Raw genomic sequence first — 21,446 nt, 5'->3', positions numbered from 1 at the left:
TGGGTAATTAATCAGCAATTATGAGAGCTGATTGCGTTCTATAAGTAAGTATTTTGCTATGTCTACCCTTATTAAATTAGATTTTTAATGATATATCTTTTATTTTCAGATTTTGTCCGTCCGTCTGTCAATATAGTAAAGTTATGGTCAAGAAGCAGGAATACCTGGATAGCTGGCGTTCAAGAGATGGGTATCCAACGATGGGCAGAGGAGATGAGCCGACGTTGCCGTTTCAATTTTGGTTTGTTTGTGTGACTTCAGTTTTGTGTGGATTTTTAATGATTTATCTATTTAAACTTTTTTTCTTTTCTTTCTTTTTTTCTTGGTTTAACTCTTTTGTAATTTTTGTAATTTCTTTTTTTATTGTTATTAAGTTTTTGTTTAGTTCATATATTTTGAGTGATTGTATTTCTTTTTCATTTCAATTCCTTTTTTTGTTTTTCTTAGTTCATAGATTCTAATCAATTCATATAATGTCTTTTCATTTCAGGATTCATTTTCATTTCAGATTTAATTTTAGTTCAATATTTCGACTAATGTCTTAAAAGAGGTATTTATTTGTCTTTTGTAAGTTGATTTCAATTATTCAATAAATTTTTAAATTATATTACTTTAACAACAAATGTTGTCACAGTCTATTATTTTCTTGTATCAGCACAGTAGAAGTATCGCAGGTTAAGTTTAGGCTCCGTTTTAATGCCGATGAAATCATCTCAGGCTTACCTCCGTCTGCTTTGAATTTCAAAGAAAAAAGGAGAGATTTTTGCATGTTCACTCGCAATGAAACGTAGGTGTCGGTCAATACATACCATGCGTTCCGGTTAACATAATTTTGTTAGATATAAAGTAAACAAAACAAACAACAAGAAACTGTCAACTTATACCGTGATCAGCTGTCACAGTTCAGCTAATAGGCAATAGGTGGCACTGGTAATGATATTTAAACGCACAGGACAAACCCAACCATCCTTTGAACATCCTTGTTAAAGGATGGGAAGGAAAAAGGTGCGGTAATCGTTAATTGAAATACTACATTTGGGACTGTAGGAACGCTTTTGATTTTGGTGCTATTTCTGGGTGTTACGATTTTATGAAGCACCCTGTGTTAACCGGTTATCTAGTACCAAATACATTCCATCGGTACTTATATCAATATCAAAATCTCTAGCAATACAATAGATCTTTATTTCTTTTCGAAATCATTGATAGCGTCGGAAGACTGAAAAAATAACTGGTAACATTATATTCCACTATTAATATTTGGGGAGAATTTTAACATTTATTCTTCACAAAACTTTCTGCATATTCTATCCTTCTTCTAAACATTGTCCAGATTCGTTTCTTGGTGCCATAAGAAAACATAAATGAATTACGTTTAGTTATGAATGAGGCCAAAATAGCAATGCGAATGCAATAAATCGAATGCGTAAATACGAGCAAGGCGGAATCATTTACAATAACAACAGGGTTGAATAAAAAGTCAAGTTCATTGTGTGCGTAGGAATGAATGCATTGAATGGAAAATCTCCTTGCACTGTTAACAACAACAACATATAAAACAACGGATTCTTTGTGGAATGTCAATGGCCGTTTTTTCGCTTTGCTTTACTATTACAAAGAGGTGAGGTACAGGCTAGCATGGACATAGTTAATACGAAATGTAAATCAAGTTTTCATCTGATTGCATTTCATTCAATAATACATGTGGATGGATCCGACACATGCGATTGGGTTTATGATTTGTACATGAGTTGCACTGCTCTAGTCGGAATAATCTGGATTCGGTTTGTGAAATGTAAGTCGAATTTTTACACTGTAGTTAACAAACAAATAATATCAAGTTATTCGTTTTAGCGGGAGCCACACCGAGAAGCGATACCTTCTGCACGCCAGGCCTAGGAATGATCCGCATATATGTGAAACAATTATTAACGGTTACGACCGAACATTAACGGATAGATAATCCCCTACAAGCACTGCACTTCTGGCAGCAGGTGGCATTAGAATGGATACTGATGTTCCAACAGCATAAGGTAATATATTTCCCGGATCCTGATGAATGGTTGCTAAAGGCGTTGTTCTTTTTCTAACAAATAATTTACAGATACCTGAAAGCGGATCGCATCATTTATCTGAACCACTCCAGGGCTAACACCAGGATCCTATGCTTTAAAATCGAGCAACGAGCCAAAATACCTAGGAGCTGAATATTGTCAATAAGTAATGAGAATGGAAGCCACATGAGTTCACCAACAAGGATTTCTAATATCACTTTCTCGACCCGTCATTTGCTATACCACACCAACTACATGTGTTGTTGATAGGAGCATTTTAAATAGAGAACATATTTTTACCTTTTAGTGAATCGTTGTTCTGTCGTAAAGATAACAGAAAACAAACGCGAACGAACATTTAAAAATTTATCAGTTTTATTTTACCGGATCTATGGCCATTGCCGAATTACAAAAATAGAAAAAACGGCAATATGCCATGGCCTTACTCTGAAGTGTAGGTGGCCAAGAACTGGTAGTGGACAGGTCGATTAAATCAACGTCTGAGATATGAGTGTGAAATGTAAGAATAGGTTGTGTTCTGTATGTGAACTTATATTTCGGTTCGAAACCAATGAGCTAATTGTTTTATGTTTTTGTGGGCTTACATGCAGATCTAGTCTTCCATATTCGATTTATTTAAAGTACTATGTATAGGCGGCGTTTTATGGTGAGAATTACTTTTTGTTTTGCTGAAGTCGAGACATTATTGTACGTCATTTCTTAAAAAAATGATATTTATCTTGTTCCTGCTATAAAGGACCTGCTTGTATTTTTATTGCACAAAATCCATCTGCATATATTGTTCGGAGTATCCAATTTGCCCTCACGTGAGGTCATCGCAACCCGATTTATATAAAACGGTTTAAACTGTGATCCTTTACACAAAAGTAGATAATATTTTCGACCACCCTCAAATTAGATATATGCTACCTTTTCTAGGGGAAAAGTTGTGAAAGACACAGTTCTTGTTGACCTCCACAACCGGTGTTGATCCTTACAACGCATTCGCTGCTACCATCTGCGTGCGGTAGGTTGAAGTACGTCAGTAGGAATTCAACTAAAGAGAATTTAATGGCAGATGTAACTATTTGATTCCTGGTATTAGAGGTAATGCTTAGCGTAGTAAGGGTGTAACCATGGTATAATCAAAAGGCAGAGCCCACAGCTGATTAAATTTTTTGTTCTTTGGGTGCCTGACTTTTGTCAAAGGCATTTTGATAGATTTTGTTTTGAATATTCAAATTACGACAAATTCAAAAATGCATGCATAACTGAATTTTCAATTAAAAGAATTGCAAACATATTTCTAACATAAAAGGCATTCTAATTAGGAAAACGAGGAATCAAATGGACACTTTTTTAGAATAATTGCGATAATAAGCGTAAGTCTGAATGGTCTGCTAAATGTGGTGTTAAATTAAAATTGGACGACTGCACTTGTAAAGATCTCTTTTCAGGGCTTTCAGGACACCTAATAAGATTAAATGCAATCACAACGCTAATGCTTTATGCCAGTCGACTTGCTATCCATATTAATACTCCAATACTCCAATACCCTCGTGAAATTGCGGACTTATTTGCGTCCTATTTTAAATCTAACCTGGAGAATTTTGATCCACTAATATCACAACAACAATTAGAAGCCTCTTCAACTCATCTAAATTTTGGTGAATTAACCCTGAGTAGCGAAGATGTTATCCAGGGCATTCAAGGTATAAAGAATTCATTCACTACTGATGTCGATGGTTTGTGTGCGTATCTTCTGAAACAATGTGTTTTTTCTATATCAAGCCCATTACAACTTCTCTTTAATAAATCCTTGCACATGGGAATATTTGCAGATCGTTGGAAGTTTGCTGTTATTAATCCAGTATTTAAAAATGGTCGAAAAAATGACATTTCTTGTTATCGATCAATTTCTAAATTGAGTGTGGTTTCCAAGATTTTTGAAAACGTAGTTCATGATAAATTATATTTTGCTGTTAAGTCCTTATTGATCCCTCAACAACATGGATTTCACAAAGGTAGATCTACGGTCTCAAATTTATTTGTATTTACTGATTATTGTTTCTCGGCATTTGCTTCTGGCTACCAAGTTGAAGCTATTTACACCGATTTTTCTAAGGCTTTTGATAAAATTGCTCATAGTGTTCTCTTAAATAAAATGCATGTCCTTGGAATTCATTCAAACTTTTATGAGTGGATTAAATCGTATCTGGTAAATAGAGTATGTATGGTTAAAATAGGTTCATCTGAATCAAAGCCATATAAACTGTCTTCTGGTGTTCCACAAGGGAGTATATTGGGACCTTTATTTTTCAATATATTTATAAATGATGTTTATAAATGTTTTAAAAATTCTCAATTTTTGCTTTATGCTGATGATCTGAAAATTTTCCTTGCTACAAAACACCAAAATGATTTTTCTAAAATACAATCTGATTTGGACAGGTTTTCTGATTGGTGCAAATATAATCATTTAAAATTAAACATTAAAAAATGTTTTCATTTATCCTATTATCGTGTTCGGAATCCAATTCAATATGATTTCAAAATTGAAGAGGTAGTTTTGAATAAGGTTGATGAGGTTGAAGATCTTGGCGTTGTTTTTGACTTCAAACTTACATTTACACCGCATATAGATAAACTAATTCCTAAAGCTTATTCGTTACTTGCATTTATTAGGCGCCACAGTTCGAATTTCACTGATCCCTATACCTTTAAAACATTGTTTACTTCCATTGTGAGATCGAAACTGGAATACTGCTGCATGATTTGGAGTCCTTTTGTTGCACTTAATGTACATAGATTGGAAAGAATACAAAAAAAATTCCTTAAAATGGCTTTATCTTCATTAAACTTTACACGACCTTTACCAACATATGAGTCCAGATGTATGTTAATTGGCTTGGAAACATTGGAAATTAGGCGCAAAATGCAATCTATGATGTTTATATATGATATAATAAACAATAACATTGACTGTCCATATATTATGTCTAAAATATCATTTAATATTCCTTATCGAAGTCTTAGATCACATAATGTTTTCTCAATTGATTGTTTCCGCCAAAACTATATTATAAATAGCCCGCTTGTTGGGGCATTACATAATTATAATTTTTTGAATAGAATATCAATTGTTGACTTCAATCTTCCACGAGATCTATTTAAAGCTTTCTTAAAACAATATTTAAATTAAGATCATACTAATTTTTGTATTTCTACTTGTTATGCATTTTTATATATTCAAGTGTAATTAATTATCGCAGTCTGTAAGGGCATTGACCCATAGACGTTTAAGAAATAAATAAATAAATAAATGTGAGCAAAAACTATTAGTTCTGACATAAAACTACAGTATTATCTAACATTCAGATTGAGAATACTGAATAATGAATCATTTAGAAGGAATATCCTAAGAAAGCTCTATTTAACAGTTCACGTAAAGAGTGCAACATCAAGAAGATCCTTCAAGCGGGCAATGTTTAGGTTTCCATACAGTTAATTCTCATCAACATTAAATTTGACCGAGTGGACGCTATAATCTGGCCGTTTTAACATTCATCTATATTTCTACGCCTGTTATCTAACAAAGTAATTTCTCATTGAACATAAAATTGTCAATAAAGGCCAGTCTTTTGGCAAATATCTAACATAATGTTGTCCCGATTGATCATTCATTGGCAAGTGGCATCTTAATCTCCAATAAAAATGATTTTAACTTTTCCTGGCGTACTTTGAAGAATTACATTATCATTACCGTGATGCACTCCTGTAGGCCACATTTCTGAGTATGTCAGTCAAGCCTCGAAGATAAGAAGAACGTGGAAAATTTACCAAATTTTTAACGAAAGTGCTTTCCTTGAATTAAACTGAGACATAGTAACTAAAGAATTCTACGCTGTCTCATTTCTATTTTTTCTTATTCGGATCAAGTTGAGTTTACGCATGAATCTAAGATCATGTATTTTCCACATCTGTCCCGCCACCCTGATCACAAATATAGATAGGTATATAATATTTATTGCGGAAATCCATACTTCCCTCTGAAGTTCCGGAAATTCCTTCTTCCCTATTTTTGTCTGCCGTATAGGAGTACCGTCGACTAACCCTACAGCTGACCTCAGGATTTCATATACGTTGGTATGCAAATGCACTGAGGTGTATTTGCTATTTTCATCTCCACTTTCCGGCTCTAATGTCATCAATCGACGACCGACAGCTCTGCGACCTTGTGTATAACAGTTCTCTGCTTTGTGCCATGGATACAAATAAGTATATAAAGGGGAACTGCACTAATGGTCAAAAACAGTCACAACGTGACTGCTCGGAAGTCGTAGACGCATCAGAGTCGGTAATCCTGGGATGCTTTTCCTTCGTATTTTGAAGTTCCCTTTCTGACGTCTGCTTATAATGTTGATCGTCCTCCAATGCTGGTGGAGTCGAACGCATTTCCGCGAAATCGATAACCCACTTTCTTACCACTTCGTGGAAAACCTCTTAGATAAGCTACCGATATACACCTCAGTTACTGCTTTAAATCCTTCATGTGATATATGCCTAAAGGTTTACCTTTTAGGTCTTCTATCTGATATAGGCAATTTCCCACGGGCTTTACAATTCTGCATTTTTGAAACTTATATCCCAATTTGGCATTATATTGATTTTTAAAGTCGCTCTGTTGGAAGCTCCTCCGATAGACTTCTTGGCCGGGAATAAATTTGATTCTTCTAACCCGCGTATTGTACTTTTTCTCATTACTTATATACGCTTTATGCAAATTTTCTCTGATTTTCTCTCGTATAAGCACAAAGTCTTAAGCTTTCGGGCTAAACCATATACGCTACCATGAGTGATCATGTTGGTACCAAACAATGCGAAGTACGGGGTGACACCAATCGAGGAGTGGATGGAAGATCGCAGGGAACACTCAATTTCTGAAATATGCTTATCCCAATCTTGTTGGTTGCCATTTAGATAAGCCCTAATTCCTGCTAGTATAGACTGATTGACTCTCTCAGAGGCGTTGGCCTGTGGAGAGTGCGTTGCGGTTCTGAGATGATTGACTCCGAAATTTTTGAGTAGGTCTTAGAACTCTTTTCCAATGAATTGTTGACCACTATCTGATACCAAAGTCTCTGGCGTACCAAACTTATGAAAAACTTCGGTAATCAAAAATTTCACAATGTTCTTTGAACTAGCTTTAGCTAAAGGTTTCAAGAGGACAAATTTGCTTAGGTGGTCTAAAACGATAAAAATATAACAATTCCCTACTTTAGAACGCGGATAGGGTCCTAGAAAGTCCACATAAATGCGCTGGAAGGGTCTTTCTATAACCGTCTCCTGCCCCATTGGCGGTTTTAGAACAGCATTAGCTGGCTTCACCGATTTGCATATCTCGCACGCTTGGACAAAAGTTCTTATTTGTGTGGTCATGTTGGGCCAATAGAAGTATTCCCTAACTCGCTTAAGCGTTTTGTGAAAACCTCCATGCGCTGCATTTGGTAGACAGTGGGATTTTGCAATTATATCATCTGTTAATTCCTGGGTTACCCATATCTTCCAGGCAAAATCCTCACTGACCGGCATGCCGTCATAGTGTTGAGTTCTTTTATAGACATGCCCATCAATTACGCGAACATCTGGCAAACTTCCGTCGCTATCCATGACAGTTTTGACCAGTTCTTTGTAGTCTTCTGATTGGAAGGCGGGCGAGGACAAATCTATTATTGCATTCAAATCTGCCGATACAGCTTCTATGTCGTATCTGGAACGATATTTTCGCTGCCTTTCCTATGCTCGATGCCAAACGAGAACGACTGCAGATGCAGGCTCCACCGAGCTAAACGGCCACTCAAGTCCTTGTGGGACATGAGCCATTTAAGACTACTGTGGTCGGTTATGATTGTAAATGGCATTAATTCGATGTATGGTCTGACCACGGCTAAACATTGCCTTTCTGTCACAGAATAATTTTTCTGCGCAGCTGTCAGCTTCTGGGAGAAGTAAGCAATGGGATGCTCTCCGCCCTCGTCATCTTTCTGGAACAGCACTGCTCCGATGCCGAGGTCAGAGGCATCACATTGTACATAGAAATGCCGGTCGAAGTTTGGGTGAGTAAGGACAGGGCTGGTAACTAGGGCTTTCTTCAGCCTATCGAACGCTTCTTTAGCCTGTTCGGTAAAATAGAATTGCTTCCCTTTCTTGAGTGTCTCGAATATAGGAGCAGCTATAGTCGCGTAATTGGGAATAAATCTTCTGTACCAACCCGTAGCGCCAGTAAAACTTCGGACTTGTTTGGCAGTCTTCGGGTAACAGAAGCGAGTATAGTTTCCACCTTACTCGGGTCGGGATTGAGTTCCCCTCCACCAACGATGTATCCCAAATAACGAAGTTGCTTGAAGCAAAATTTAGACTTGGCGACGTTAATAGTTAACCCCGCTTCGTCTAACAACTTTGCCACACGCTCCAGCAGTCCCATGTTGGTGTCGAAATCTGGCGATACAATCAGAAGGTCGTCGAGATAGACAAAAACCCGATCTCGTATCTCCGAAGGGTCCACTTTATCCATTAAACGACAAAGCCTCTGAGCTGCATTACACAACCCAAAGGGCATTACCGTGAAATGGTAAAGTGGTCTCCCTGGTACGGTGAAAGCCGTTTTTTCTCTACTCGAAGCCTCTAACGGTATCTGCCAGAATGCGTCCTTCAGGTCGACACTGGAGATGTAGTAAGTATCCCCCAGTCGGCTGAGCAAGCCTTCAATGTGCGGGAATGGATAGGCGTCTTTAACAGTGAGAGCATTGAGCTTTCGTGCGTCCAGGCACAGCCGGTTCTTCTCGCCCCTACGGACAAGAGTAACCGGGTGGCTCCATGGACTTTCGCTTGGCTCAATGACTCCCATTGCCAGCATCCGATCCAGCTCCGCGTACATTAACTTTTGCACTGCCGGTGAGACCGGGTAATGTTTACTCTTCACAGGAACTGCGTCGGCGGTATCTATTGTGTGGACCTCAGACATTGTCCGTCCCAAACCCCTTTTCGTGAAGCATGGGAACTTCGCAATTATCATTTCCAGGCGTTGTCGCTGTGGATCTGATAAATTAAGGAATATTTTGTCATCATCGTTCTCGTCGCCAGGTTCTTCGCATTGGTTTACACTGCTGGTAGAGAGACTCTCAATTGACGCAAACATCCCAAAAGCTCGCATAAAATCCACTCCCAGAAAGAGCTGTCGGCTTAGGGTAGGAACTAAATAGAACATAATGGGATAAGTTTTCTTATTCAAGTAGATGTCCGTACAAACCTTTCCTACTATCCTATGGGGACTACCATCAGCCGTTTTAATGTAAGAGAAGAAAGGCTGAGGCTTAAGCCCGACCTTCTCGATGAGCTCCATACAGTTCTTCCCCAAGCATGTTATAGTCGCCCCACTGTCAAGTAAGCTTTCCACCTCGACGCCATTTATTGAAATTTTGATGTAGAGGCGCGTGTCGTCGCCCTCATATAATGCTGCTGACGCAATTTCTTGTCGAAGCTTCTTCCTCCTTTTGTACCTCTCCCTCGCCCTCCTCACCTTCGACGATACCTTCCCGAAGATACGAAGCCTAGCTTCCTGATACTTTTGCTGTCGTATGTGCAGAGGTACTATCTCTCTTACAGGTTTTTCTTTATCAACGACGCTTCTGTGTTGAAAATTCTGCAAAAAATACATTGATTTGGTGGGAATGGGATCGGAATTCGCAGTTGCTGGTTGGTTATTTATAGCTGTGGAGTCTCGGTCTGTGTGGAACGTGCTTCCACAGCTCTTCGCACGCTCCCTTGTCGGTTTCCCTGACACCGCGGACACTAAGATGCCAATACACCTTCTTGGCCACACTTGAAACAGAACACTCTGTTTATCGGCACAGGGCACTCCACAAAACTATGACCGCTCTTCCTGCAATTCCAGCAGGTATACCTGCTGCTCGGACCCAAAGCATCTACCTCAAATTCCATCTCCTCTTCTTCATAACTCAGCTCGTGAACTCTGGGACCTTGATAAGCTCTTTGCTGGTAGGACTGTCTCTGGTTCGCCAACATCCCCTCGGCTCTTTTCACCTCCAGTCGAAAATGATTAAGCCCCTGCAATTTGATAGGGAAAATCAGAGCAGCTAGGGATGACTTTAAATTCCCCTTCATTATGTCTACCAAATCTCTCTCCGAATAAGGAATTCTCTGCTGGTTCCTTAGCCTAACGACCGCATTGAAGAAGTCGTCGAAACTCTCCTGAGGTTGCTGTAAGCGGTCCATGATTTTCTTCTGGATCTGGAATTCATTTTCGAAACGCTTAAACTGACCCAGGAAAGCAGTCTTCAATTCGCTCCACGTCTGGAAAGGGGCTATCCTCCTTTGCTGCCAATACCAATCTAGGGCGGCGCCTTCCATAAGCTGCGGAAAGTCCTTCACTATGTCGTCGAAGGGATAATCATAGTCCTGACGCATGGAACTCACCCGGAACATGAAATCCTCCGCATCAATCGTTTTATCACTGCCATCGAATTTCAAGCCCCACTTCTTGAGGTTGAATCTTTGTCCAGATGCAGTGGAGTTAGCGTATCCATAGTACATTGGAGTCGGCCAATAACCAGGTCTCGGGGTTGAGTGTTCTCCGACCTATACGACGGTATCCTGGGAGGGGCATTGCTTCTGGGTGGTGGCGGTACTGTCTCTGCAAACCCATACGGAGGAGGTAGAGGAGCCGGAACTGGTGGCAGCGGAGGAGGAGGTATCGACGTCTCCGGAATGCCTGTATCTCTCATGGGTTCGTGGAATTCTGGTCTCGGTAGAAATGGAGGAGGTCCTTGCTCATTTGGGGCTCTAGGCGTCTCGGGGGATTGCTGTTGGAGATGTCCTTCGCATTGGTTTACACTGCTGGTAGAGAGACTCTCAATTGACGCAAACATCCCAAAAGCTCGCATAAAATCCACTCCCAGAAAGAGCTGTCGGCTTAGGGTAGGAACTAAATAGAACATAATGGGATAAGTTTTCTTATTCAAGTAGATGTCCGTACAAACCTTTCCTACTATCCTATGGGGACTACCATCAGCCGTTTTAATGTAAGAGAAGAAAGGCTGAGGCTTAAGCCCGACCTTCTCGATGAGCTCCATACAGTTCTTCCCCAAGCATGTTATAGTCGCCCCACTGTCAAGTAAGCTTTCCACCTCGACGCCATTTATTGAAATTTTGATGTAGAGGCGCGTGTCGTCGCCCTCATATAATGCTGCTGACGCAATTTCTTGTCGAAGCTTCTTCCTCCTTTTGTACCTCTCCCTCGCCCTCCTCACCTTCGACGATACCTTCCCGAAGATACGAAGCCTAGCTTCCTGATACTTTTGCTGTCGTATGTGCAGAGGTACTATCTCTCTTACAGGTTTTTCTTTATCAACGACGCTTCTGTGTTGAAAATTCTGCAAAAAATACATTGATTTGGTGGGAATGGGATCGGAATTCGCAGTTGCTGGTTGGTTATTTATAGCTGTGGAGTCTCGGTCTGTGTGGAACGTGCTTCCACAGCTCTTCGCACGCTCCCTTGTCGGTTTCCCTGACACCGCGGACACTAAGATGCCAATACACCTTCTTGGCCACACTTGAAACAGAACACTCTGTTTATCGGCACAGGGCACTCCACAAAACTATGACCGCTCTTCCTGCAATTCCAGCAGGTATACCTGCTGCTCGGACCCAAAGCATCTACCTCAAATTCCATCTCCTCTTCTTCATAACTCAGCTCGTGAACTCTGGGACCTTGATAAGCTCTTTGCTGGTAGGACTGTCTCTGGTTCGCCAACATCCCCTCGGCTCTTTTCACCTCCAGTCGAAAATGATTAAGCCCCTGCAATTTGATAGGGAAAATCAGAGCAGCTAGGGATGACTTTAAATTCCCCTTCATTATGTCTACCAAATCTCTCTCCGAATAAGGAATTCTCTGCTGGTTCCTTAGCCTAACGACCGCATTGAAGAAGTCGTCGAAACTCTCCTGAGGTTGCTGTAAGCGGTCCATGATTTTCTTCTGGATCTGGAATTCATTTTCGAAACGCTTAAACTGACCCAGGAAAGCAGTCTTCAATTCGCTCCACGTCTGGAAAGGGGCTATCCTCCTTTGCTGCCAATACCAATCTAGGGCGGCGCCTTCCATAAGCTGCGGAAAGTCCTTCACTATGTCGTCGAAGGGATAATCATAGTCCTGACGCATGGAACTCACCCGGAACATGAAATCCTCCGCATCAATCGTTTTATCACTGCCATCGAATTTCAAGCCCCACTTCTTGAGGTTGAATCTTTGTCCAGATGCAGTGGAGTTAGCGTATCCATAGTACATTGGAGTCGGCCAATAACCAGGTCTCGGGGTTGAGTGTTCTCCGACCTATACGACGGTATCCTGGGAGGGGCATTGCTTCTGGGTGGTGGCGGTACTGTCTCTGCAAACCCATACGGAGGAGGTAGAGGAGCCGGAACTGGTGGCAGCGGAGGAGGAGGTATCGACGTCTCCGGAATGCCTGTATCTCTCATGGGTTCGTGGAATTCTGGTCTCGGTAGAAATGGAGGAGGTCCTTGCTCATTTGGGGCTCTAGGCGTCTCGGGGGATTGCTGTTGGAGATGTCCTTCCGCTAGGGGAGCTCTACTCTGCTTCTCTTGTCTCCACAGCCTGACTTCCTCAATGCTCCTCATCAGTTGCGGTTGAGCGTGACCAATTAACGCTACCACTTCCGTTAGATCAACTCCTCGCTGAGGAGCCGTTGCCTCGCGCCTTTAGTCCCGCTGAATACCTTGAGCTGCCTGACTAAGAAACTCCGGTGACATTCCAGTACTGTTTAAAGCCGCTGAGCTCAACGAAACGTCGGTGGGAACGGACTGCGCAATCGAGGAAACAGTCGTTGTAGCCGTCACGACGTTAGTTGGAGCATACGTCACAGCGGTGCCCGGTGCAACTAGTAGCGTGCCTACGCCCTGCGTAGCATTCTCGACGGGTCCATCCTCACTCTCGGCTTCTGACCGTTGCCTACTTTTCTTTCTATTTTCCATACTATCGTCTTCCAATCTTAAAAAGCTCCGATCTGTTCAACCGACGATCTCTCTATTTTAACACAAATACTTCTTTATCTATTCAAGTACAGATAAATGTGAATAAAACCAAAAAAAATCAATCGGAACTAAAAAGTTCCCTGAAAGTAAAAAGTCAGCACCTAAAAACTTCACAGCTGATCTACTTAAAAATATATATATATATATATATATATATATATATATATATATATATTGGTTGTGTAAAACTCGATATTATCGCACTTCTGCTAGTACTACTAAAATGGTTGTATGTGTCAGGGGATGGGAATTTCGGAAAACAATAAGACGAAGCGTAAATATATCATACTATTCCTACCGGTGCTGTTGTCACGGTGCGTTGTAATAATTGAAGGGATTAACCCTATACCCTACGAAAACAGGTTGCTCGTCACTTATTTACTGGCTGAGTATTAACTCCTGCCATTGAACCGAACTTACTGCCTTCTGGATCTAGAAACCTGGAATTGGCTATTTCTGTATACAACATAACGATCGCAACCTCCGTTAATCTGACGTGAAAGCAACTAGTTACTTAGAACACTAATTCCTAACTATGACTCTCACCAGATCAACTCAAGGAAGATAAACTGCCGACTATACCTCCCGCTCAAACACCCGCGTCTTATCCGACCTACAACAGATCAATGATCGAGTCCTGGGATGACTTAAATTGAGCCTCTCGACAAAAGCTACTCTAGATTGAATCGCGACAATCGCAGGGGACTCTTATGCTTAACTCCTTCGGGACCTACGACCTTTCCTAGTAGTGCTTAAAGTTTTCTACATATCTTTTCGGGCCCCACGTTCTGGGCGCCATTTTGTACTGTGCAAGGGCATTACGACCAAAAGCAGACTGCATTTTTGGTGGTCAGGTGTCGCTGCTGGCATGTTGGCATACGAGCGGCTAGGACTCGCCGGATGCGGGGGGTGGTTCCTTGACACGATAACCACAGTGGCACAGCAACAAAAACAATCATCATGCCAGGCTGAGATGGAAAAAGAATATATTTGTTTGCCCGAAACCCGAAAAGAAAACGTCTGGGATACAACAAAAGTGACATGCACCGTAACAACATAATACGCCCGTAGAAAGAGTATACTTACTTTTATCGACCGATGGTATGTCGAATTACTCCCGCCCTCTGGAATGAAAGTTCCACCATAGCAACATTGGATTCTTTATGTTGCCCCAATACCTCTCCTCCTTATTGTTCCCTTCCTATCCCCTTAACCTCCACTTATCCCTCTATCACAACCATATTCTATAATTTCATTTTCATACCTTACGGTCTATAAAATATTTATTCATTTTCCAAAATAGTAATACAAAAAAATCACATTATGACGAAAAAATCATGTAAAGAACATTAGAACTGCAATGAAGTATTTTGATAAGCCTCTCTTCTTGTTTTCAGGTCTTCCAAAGCGCCTAGTTGATGTGTGGTGTTACTGCTTAATCTCCGTCCGTCCGTCCGTCCGTCTGAGTCAACTTGTTTTGTAAAGGTAAGTACATGTGTAGGTATAAGTCAGTAAGTTTTAAATCTAAAATAAAAGTTTCATTTCTCTTTTACAGGGAATCCTTGAACCCGAGGGATGACATATGCGCTGTATAGGACATTTTCTCCTTAGCAAGATTAACCCCTACCTGCCTAACCTGAGCTCAAGCTATTTGGGGATGGGTAATTAATCAGCAATTATGAGAGCTGATTGCGTTCTATAAGTAAGTATTTTGCTATGTCTACCCTTACTAAATTAGATTATTAATGATATATCTTTTATTTTCAGATTTTGTCCGTCCGTCTGTCAATATAGTAAAGTTATGGTCAAGAAGCAGGAATACCTGGATAGCTGGCGTTCAAGAGATGGGTGTCCAACGATGGACAGAGGAGATGAGCCGACGTTGCCGTTTCAATTTTGGTTTGTTTGTGTGACTTCAGTTTTTTGTGGATTTTTAATGATTTATCTATTTAAACTTTTTTTCTTTTCTTTCTTTTTTTCTTGGTTTAACTCTTTTGTAATTTTTGTAATTTCTTTTTTTATTGTTATTAAGTTTTTAAGTTTTTGTTTAGTTCATATATTTTGAGTGATTGTATTTCTTTTTCATTTCAATTCCTTTTTTTGTTTTTCTTAGTTCATAGATTCTAATCAGTTCATATAATGTCTTTTCATTTCAGGATTCATTTTCATTTCAGATTTAATTTTAGTTCAATATTTCGATTAATGTCTTAAAAGAGGTATTTATTTGTCTTTTATAAGTTGATTTCAATTATTCAATAAATTTTTAAATTTTATTACTTTAACAACAAATGTTGTCACAGTCTATTATTTTCTTGTATCAGCACAGTAGAAGTATCGCAGGTTAAGTTTAGGCTCCGTTTTAATGCCGATGAAATCTCCTCAGGCTCACCTCCGTCTGCTTTGAATTTCAAAGAAAAAAGGACAGATTTTTGCATGTTCACTCGCAATGAAACGTAGGTGTCGGTCATTACATACCATGCGTTCCGGTTAACATAATTTTGTTAGATAATACCTTGAGCTGCCTGACTAAGAAACTCCGGTGACATTCCAGTACTGTTTAAAGCCGCTGAGCTCAACGAAACGTCGGTGGGAACGGACTGCGCAATCGAGGAAACAGTCGTTGTAGCCGTCACGACGTTAGTTGGAGCATACGTCACAGCGGTGCCCGGTGCAACTAGTAGCGTGCCCGATGCAACTAGTAGCGTGCCTACGCCCTGCGTAGCATTCTCGACGGGTCCATCCTCACTCTCGGCTTCTGACCGTTGCCGACTTTTCTTTCTATTTTCCATACTATCGTCTTCCAATCTTAAAAAGCTCCGATCTGTTCAACCGACGATCTCTCTATTTTAACACAAATACTTCTTTATCTATTCAAGTACAGATAAATGTGAATAAAACAAAAAAAAATCAATCGGAACTAAAAAGTTCCCTGAAAGTAAAAAGTCAGCACCTAAAAACTTCACAGCTGATCTACTTAAAAAAAAAAATATATATATATATATATATATATATATATATATATTGGTTGTGTAAAACTCGATATTATCGCACTTCTGCTAGTACTACTAAAATGGTTGTATGTGTCAGGGGATGGGAATTTCGGAAAACAATAAGACGAAGCGTAAATATATCACACTATTCCTACCGGTGCTATTGTCACGGTGCGTTGTAATAATTGAGGGGATTAACCCTAAACCCTACGAAAACAGGTTGCTCGTCACTTATTTACTGGCTGAGTATTAACTCCTGCCATTGAACCGAACTTACTGCCTTCTGGATCTAGAAACCTGGAATTGGCTATTTCTGTATACAACATAACGATGGCAACCTCCGTTAATCTGACGTGAAAGCAACTAGTTACTTAGAACACTAATTCCTAACTATGACTCTCACCAGATCAACTCAAGGAAGATAAACTGCCGACTATACCTCCCGCTCAAACACCCGCGGAATTACCTGCTATCCGGCACGATTTATTAAAAAGCATCAGCCAGGACAGGACCCGTTGGGTTTACAAGGAACTGTACAGCCAAAACCTGTGACTAACGCTAATGTGAAAAGAGGAACTCAATACTAACACACTCCCAGACTGTCTTATCCGACCTACAACAGATCAATGATCGAGTCCTGGGATGACTTAAATTGAGCCTCTCGACAAAAGCTACTCTAGATTGAATCGCGACAATCGCAGGGGACTCTTATGCTTAACTCCTTCGGGACCTACGACCTTTCCTAGTAGTGCTTAAAGTTTTCTACATATCTTTTCGGGCCCCACGTTCTGGGCGCCATTTTGTACTGTGCAAGGGCATTACGACCAAAAGCAGACTGCATTTTTGGTGGTCAGGTGTCGCTGCTGGCATGTTGGCATACGAGCGGCTAGGACTCGCCGGATGCGGGGGGTGGTTCCTTGACACGATAACCACAGTGGCACAGCAACAAAAACAATCATCATGCCAGGCTGAGATGGAAAAAGAATATATTTGTTTGCCCGAAACCCGAAAAGAAAACGTCTGGGATACAACAAAAGTGACATGCACCGTAACAACATAATACGCCCGTAGAAAGAGTATACTTACTTTTATCGACCGATGGTATGTCGAATTACTCCCGCCCTCTGGAATGAAAGTTCCACCATAGCAACATTGGATTCTTTATGTTGCCCCAATACCTCTCCTCCTTATTGTTCCCTTCCTATCCCCTTAACCTCCACTTATCCCTCTATCACAACCATATTCTATAATTTCATTTTCATACCTTACGGTCTATAAAATATTTATTCATTTTCCAAAATAGTAATACAAAAAAATCACATTATGACGAAAAAATCATGTAAAGAACATTAGAACTGCAATGAAGTATTTTGATAAGCCTCTCTTCTTGTTTTCAGGTCTTCCAAAGCGCCTAGTTGATGTGTGGTGTTACTGCTTAATCTCCGTCCGTCCGTCCGTCTGAGTCAACTTGTTTTGTAAAGGTAAGTACATGTGTAGGTATAAGTCAGTAAGTTTTAAATCTAAAATAAAAGTTTCATTTCTCTTTTACAGGGAATCCTTGAACCCGAGGGACGACATATGCGCTGTATAGGACATTTTCTCCTTAGCAAGATTAACCCCTACCTGCCTAACCTGAGCTCAAGCTATTTGGGGATGGGTAATTAATCAGCAATTATGAGAGCTGATTGCGTTCTATAAGTAAGTATTTTGCTATGTCTACCTTACTAAATTAGATTGTTAATGATATATCTTTTATTTTCAGATTTTGTCCGTCCGTCTGTCAATATAGTAAAGTTATGGTCAAGAAGCAGTAATACCTGGATAGCTGGCGTTCAAGAGATGGGTGTCCAACGATGGACAGAGGAGATGAGCCGACGTTGCCGTTTCAATTTCGGTTTGTTTGTGTGACTTCAGTTTTTTGTGGATTTTTAATGATTTATCTATTTAAACTTTTTTTCTTTTCTTTCTTTTTTTCTTGGTTTAACTCTTTTGTAATTTTTGTAATTTCTTTTTTTTTACTGTTATTAAGTTTTTGTTTAGTTCATATATTTTGAGTGATTGTATTTCTTTTTCATTTCAATTCCTTTTTTTGTTTTTCTTAGTTCATAGATTCTAATCAGTTCATATAATGTCTTTTCATTTCAGGATTCATTTTCATTTCAGATTTAATTTTAGTTCAATATTTCGATTAATGTCTTAAAAGAGGTATTTATTTGTCTTTTATAAGTTGATTTCAATTATTCAATAAATTTTTAAATTATATTACTTTAACAACAAATGTTGTCACAGTCTATTATTTTCTTGTATCAGCACAGTAGAAGTATCGCAGGTTAAGTTTAGGCTCCGTTTTAATGCCGATGAAATCTCCTCAGGCTCACCTCCGTCTGCTTTGAATTTCAAAGAAAAAAGGACAGATTTTTGCATGTTCACTCGCAATGAAACGTAGGTGTCGGTCATTACATACCATGCGTTCCGGTTAACATAATTTTGTTAGATATAAAGTGAACAAAACAAACAACAAGAAACTGTCAACTTATACCGTGATCAGCTGTCACAGTTCAGCTAATAGGCAATAGGTGGCACTGGTAATGATATTTAAACGCACAGGACACAAATGCTGAAAACAAGAAAAAAAGATCTTCTCCCGCTTACGTATGGGACATACGATCTTAACACATCAATACCTAATTAACCCAGATATGCCCAACGTCCTATGTATAGGACACACAAAATTCTTGCTAATTTGATATGTTATGTTTATCAAAGTACCGTTTATTTTGGTGATATACTCAGTACACATCTGTAGCTCTTGAGATATTATGTGATTCCATTATTTTGAGCTACTATTTTTGAGTTTTGAGGTCAAGTTCATCGAAGTTGCCACCTATCGCTTAGTTTTTACAATGATTTGCGTTATGACCGATTAATTATTGGGTAGTTTTATAACGAAAACATACACAATGTGGAGTCTACTACGAAAAAACGTTAACAAGATGCCGAAAAGGTGTCTTTGGACTATATGTCAAATGTTTTGTGTCCCATAACTCTCAGTTATATGATAAAACCCTGTGTCCAAAAGTCCAAAAGTGGCCTCAAAAACCACTTTTTTCAAAAAACATATAAACATACTGTTATTATTTCACATTTGCTTCTAAAATAATATAAAAATACTTTTAAAATGATCACGATCAAGCAATGGGCATATTTGGGTTAACAAGAACGCTGACAACAAATGCCCCAAATGTGGCGCAATCGTCGACGTCAAACATATTCTTCAGTCATGTAGATCATTATCTCAACAACACCTAGTCTTTTTACAAAACAATGGATTTAACTTGCTAAAAACTGTTAATTTAAACAATATCTCATCTTCAATTTTATTAAAAGAAATAATTTTATCATATAAGTAAATTACCTTAACCCTAATCATTTATATCAATGTATAAGCTGATGGCCTTTGTAGCTAATGCTTTTACCACTTTTTTGTAATTATCCTTATATTTACTATAAGTATAATTGCAAATAAATAAATAATATAAGCCAAAATGGTCAATATCTTATAATAACAATATACAAATTCATATAAAATTAAAAAAAAAAACAATTAAAAAATTAAATACCTATCATATAAAAAATCCACTTATTCCACAAAATAGGCATCCTGACAATATCCCAACACACGAATACTTGATAAAGTAGAGAAAGAGAAGGGATCAGAAAGAAATAAAGAAAACAAATAAAAATTTTAAAATAAAAACAAAAACAAAAAAATAACCTTTATTCTAAATGGAAGATGTAATAACAAATCCCTGGTAATGCGAACATCATATACTTTAAGTTTCTTAATGTATGGACTTATACTATGTTTACATTTACGAAATCCACTCGATTTCAACTGTCAATTCCTTTGCCTATACGTCAAATGAAAACTCATCTGAAATCGACTGGATTTCATTTGACGTTTGAGCAATGGAATTGACAGTTGAAATCGAGTGGATTTAGTAAATGTAAACATAGTGTTAATATCTCTATTATTAGCTTAGACCCTAAGTAATGCCTAAGGAGTTTCAAATAGTCTTGGGCAATCTCGTTCGTTGAGCGGATCGATCTTTTTCATTCCGTTCACCAAAAAGATCCGGATCGTTACTTCGTTCTTTGGTTCTTTTTCGTTCAATAAAACATTTCAGTCTATTATATTCTTGTTGGTTCGTTCTCTGAATCAGTAGTCAAAGTCGTTTGATCAGTCTTAAAGATGAACAAAAAATGTTTCGAATATCCTATTTCCATTCAATTATTATTATTATTACTATTTTTTTTTTTTTGAAAATAATTTCCATATATTTTTAATTAATACTATAAAATAAGTACAAATAATGAAATGTTTTTATCGTAATAGGGAGATAGAGCGAAAGTTAACACTCGTTCAACTTAATAAACTAGAAAAACAAGAGCTATAAGAACGAGGGAAGCAAAAAGAACGAGAGGAGTCAACTGAACGAAATAAGCTGAATAACATAATCTAAAACAACGATGTAAAAGAATGTGCCCAATATAGCTCCATTAGTTCTTTTGAAAAAGTTCGTTCATGAACGACACAACTCTTCAACCCCATGCATTCGTGTTGCTTGTTTGTGTGCATAGCTAATGGTGGTGGTTTTTGTTTCTGCTGAAGTGATCTAAATGAACGATATAGTAAACGAATTAGCTGGATACGGATCCGTTCGTTCCTTTCACGGAGTCGTTCGTATGAGCCGGGTCGTTCACGAACGACACAACTCTAGTTTCAAAGTGAAACAAATATTTGTGTTATTACTACCAGTTTTGTTTTTGTAAATGGAGTCAGGTTGATTTTTATTCAGCAATGCGTGAGGTCATTGGGTACTATGTTTTAAGATAACAATACGAGACGAGGAGTTCGCCTCATCAGTATTTATAAGTGTTATCAAAATTCAACTCAACCACTATTTTTGAGCTGCTGCCAGCTGATTTTGTCGCTTTTTTGTAAACAAAAATTAAGCCGGCTAGTTTTGCCTGTCTCAATAAAAGTAATTTACATGAAAACTCACCAAAGCTTTCTAAAGTTCTTCGGCGGAGGAATGTCCAGAAGATATCTGCACTCTAATACAACAGAAACTCACCAATCAGAACTGGCAGCAGATAGTGAGACAGAACACGTTCTTCCGGTAGGTCACAGCTGAACGGCAGCAATGCACTCCCCAGTTGTTTATAATGACGTCAGGAATTAAGCCAGAATGTCACTACATTTAATGTGATA

The 21,446-nt window shown here is 39.0% G+C and overlaps 1 long non-coding RNA gene across 6 annotated transcripts; it reads left to right on the top strand.

Annotated features, from left to right (window-relative positions):
• The first annotated feature begins 1,090 nt into the window (after positions 1-1,090).
• Positions 1,091-18,449, top strand: LOC141399868 (uncharacterized). Of its 6 annotated transcripts, none has more exons than XR_012412007.1 (10): positions 1,092-1,234; positions 1,334-1,795; positions 1,855-2,033; positions 2,105-14,666; positions 14,737-14,883; positions 14,949-15,080; positions 15,338-15,397; positions 17,569-17,652; positions 17,723-17,869; positions 17,934-18,449. It is a non-coding gene; the product is annotated as an uncharacterized lncRNA (long non-coding RNA). The 6 variants fall into 6 exon arrangements; XR_012412008.1 differs by having other exon boundaries at positions 14,949-15,397; positions 17,934-18,065; positions 18,317-18,449; XR_012412005.1 differs by having other exon boundaries at positions 15,338-17,652.
• Positions 18,450-21,446: the final 2,997 nt, after the last annotated feature.

This window comes from Musca autumnalis, unplaced genomic scaffold, assembly GCF_047663935.1.
Source record: "Musca autumnalis isolate F117 unplaced genomic scaffold, ASM4766393v1 scaffold_3, whole genome shotgun sequence".
Taxonomy (NCBI): Eukaryota; Metazoa; Arthropoda; class Insecta; order Diptera; family Muscidae; genus Musca; species Musca autumnalis.
Note: the sequence above shows the minus strand (reverse complement) of the source record. Positions and strands in the feature narration are given on the sequence as shown.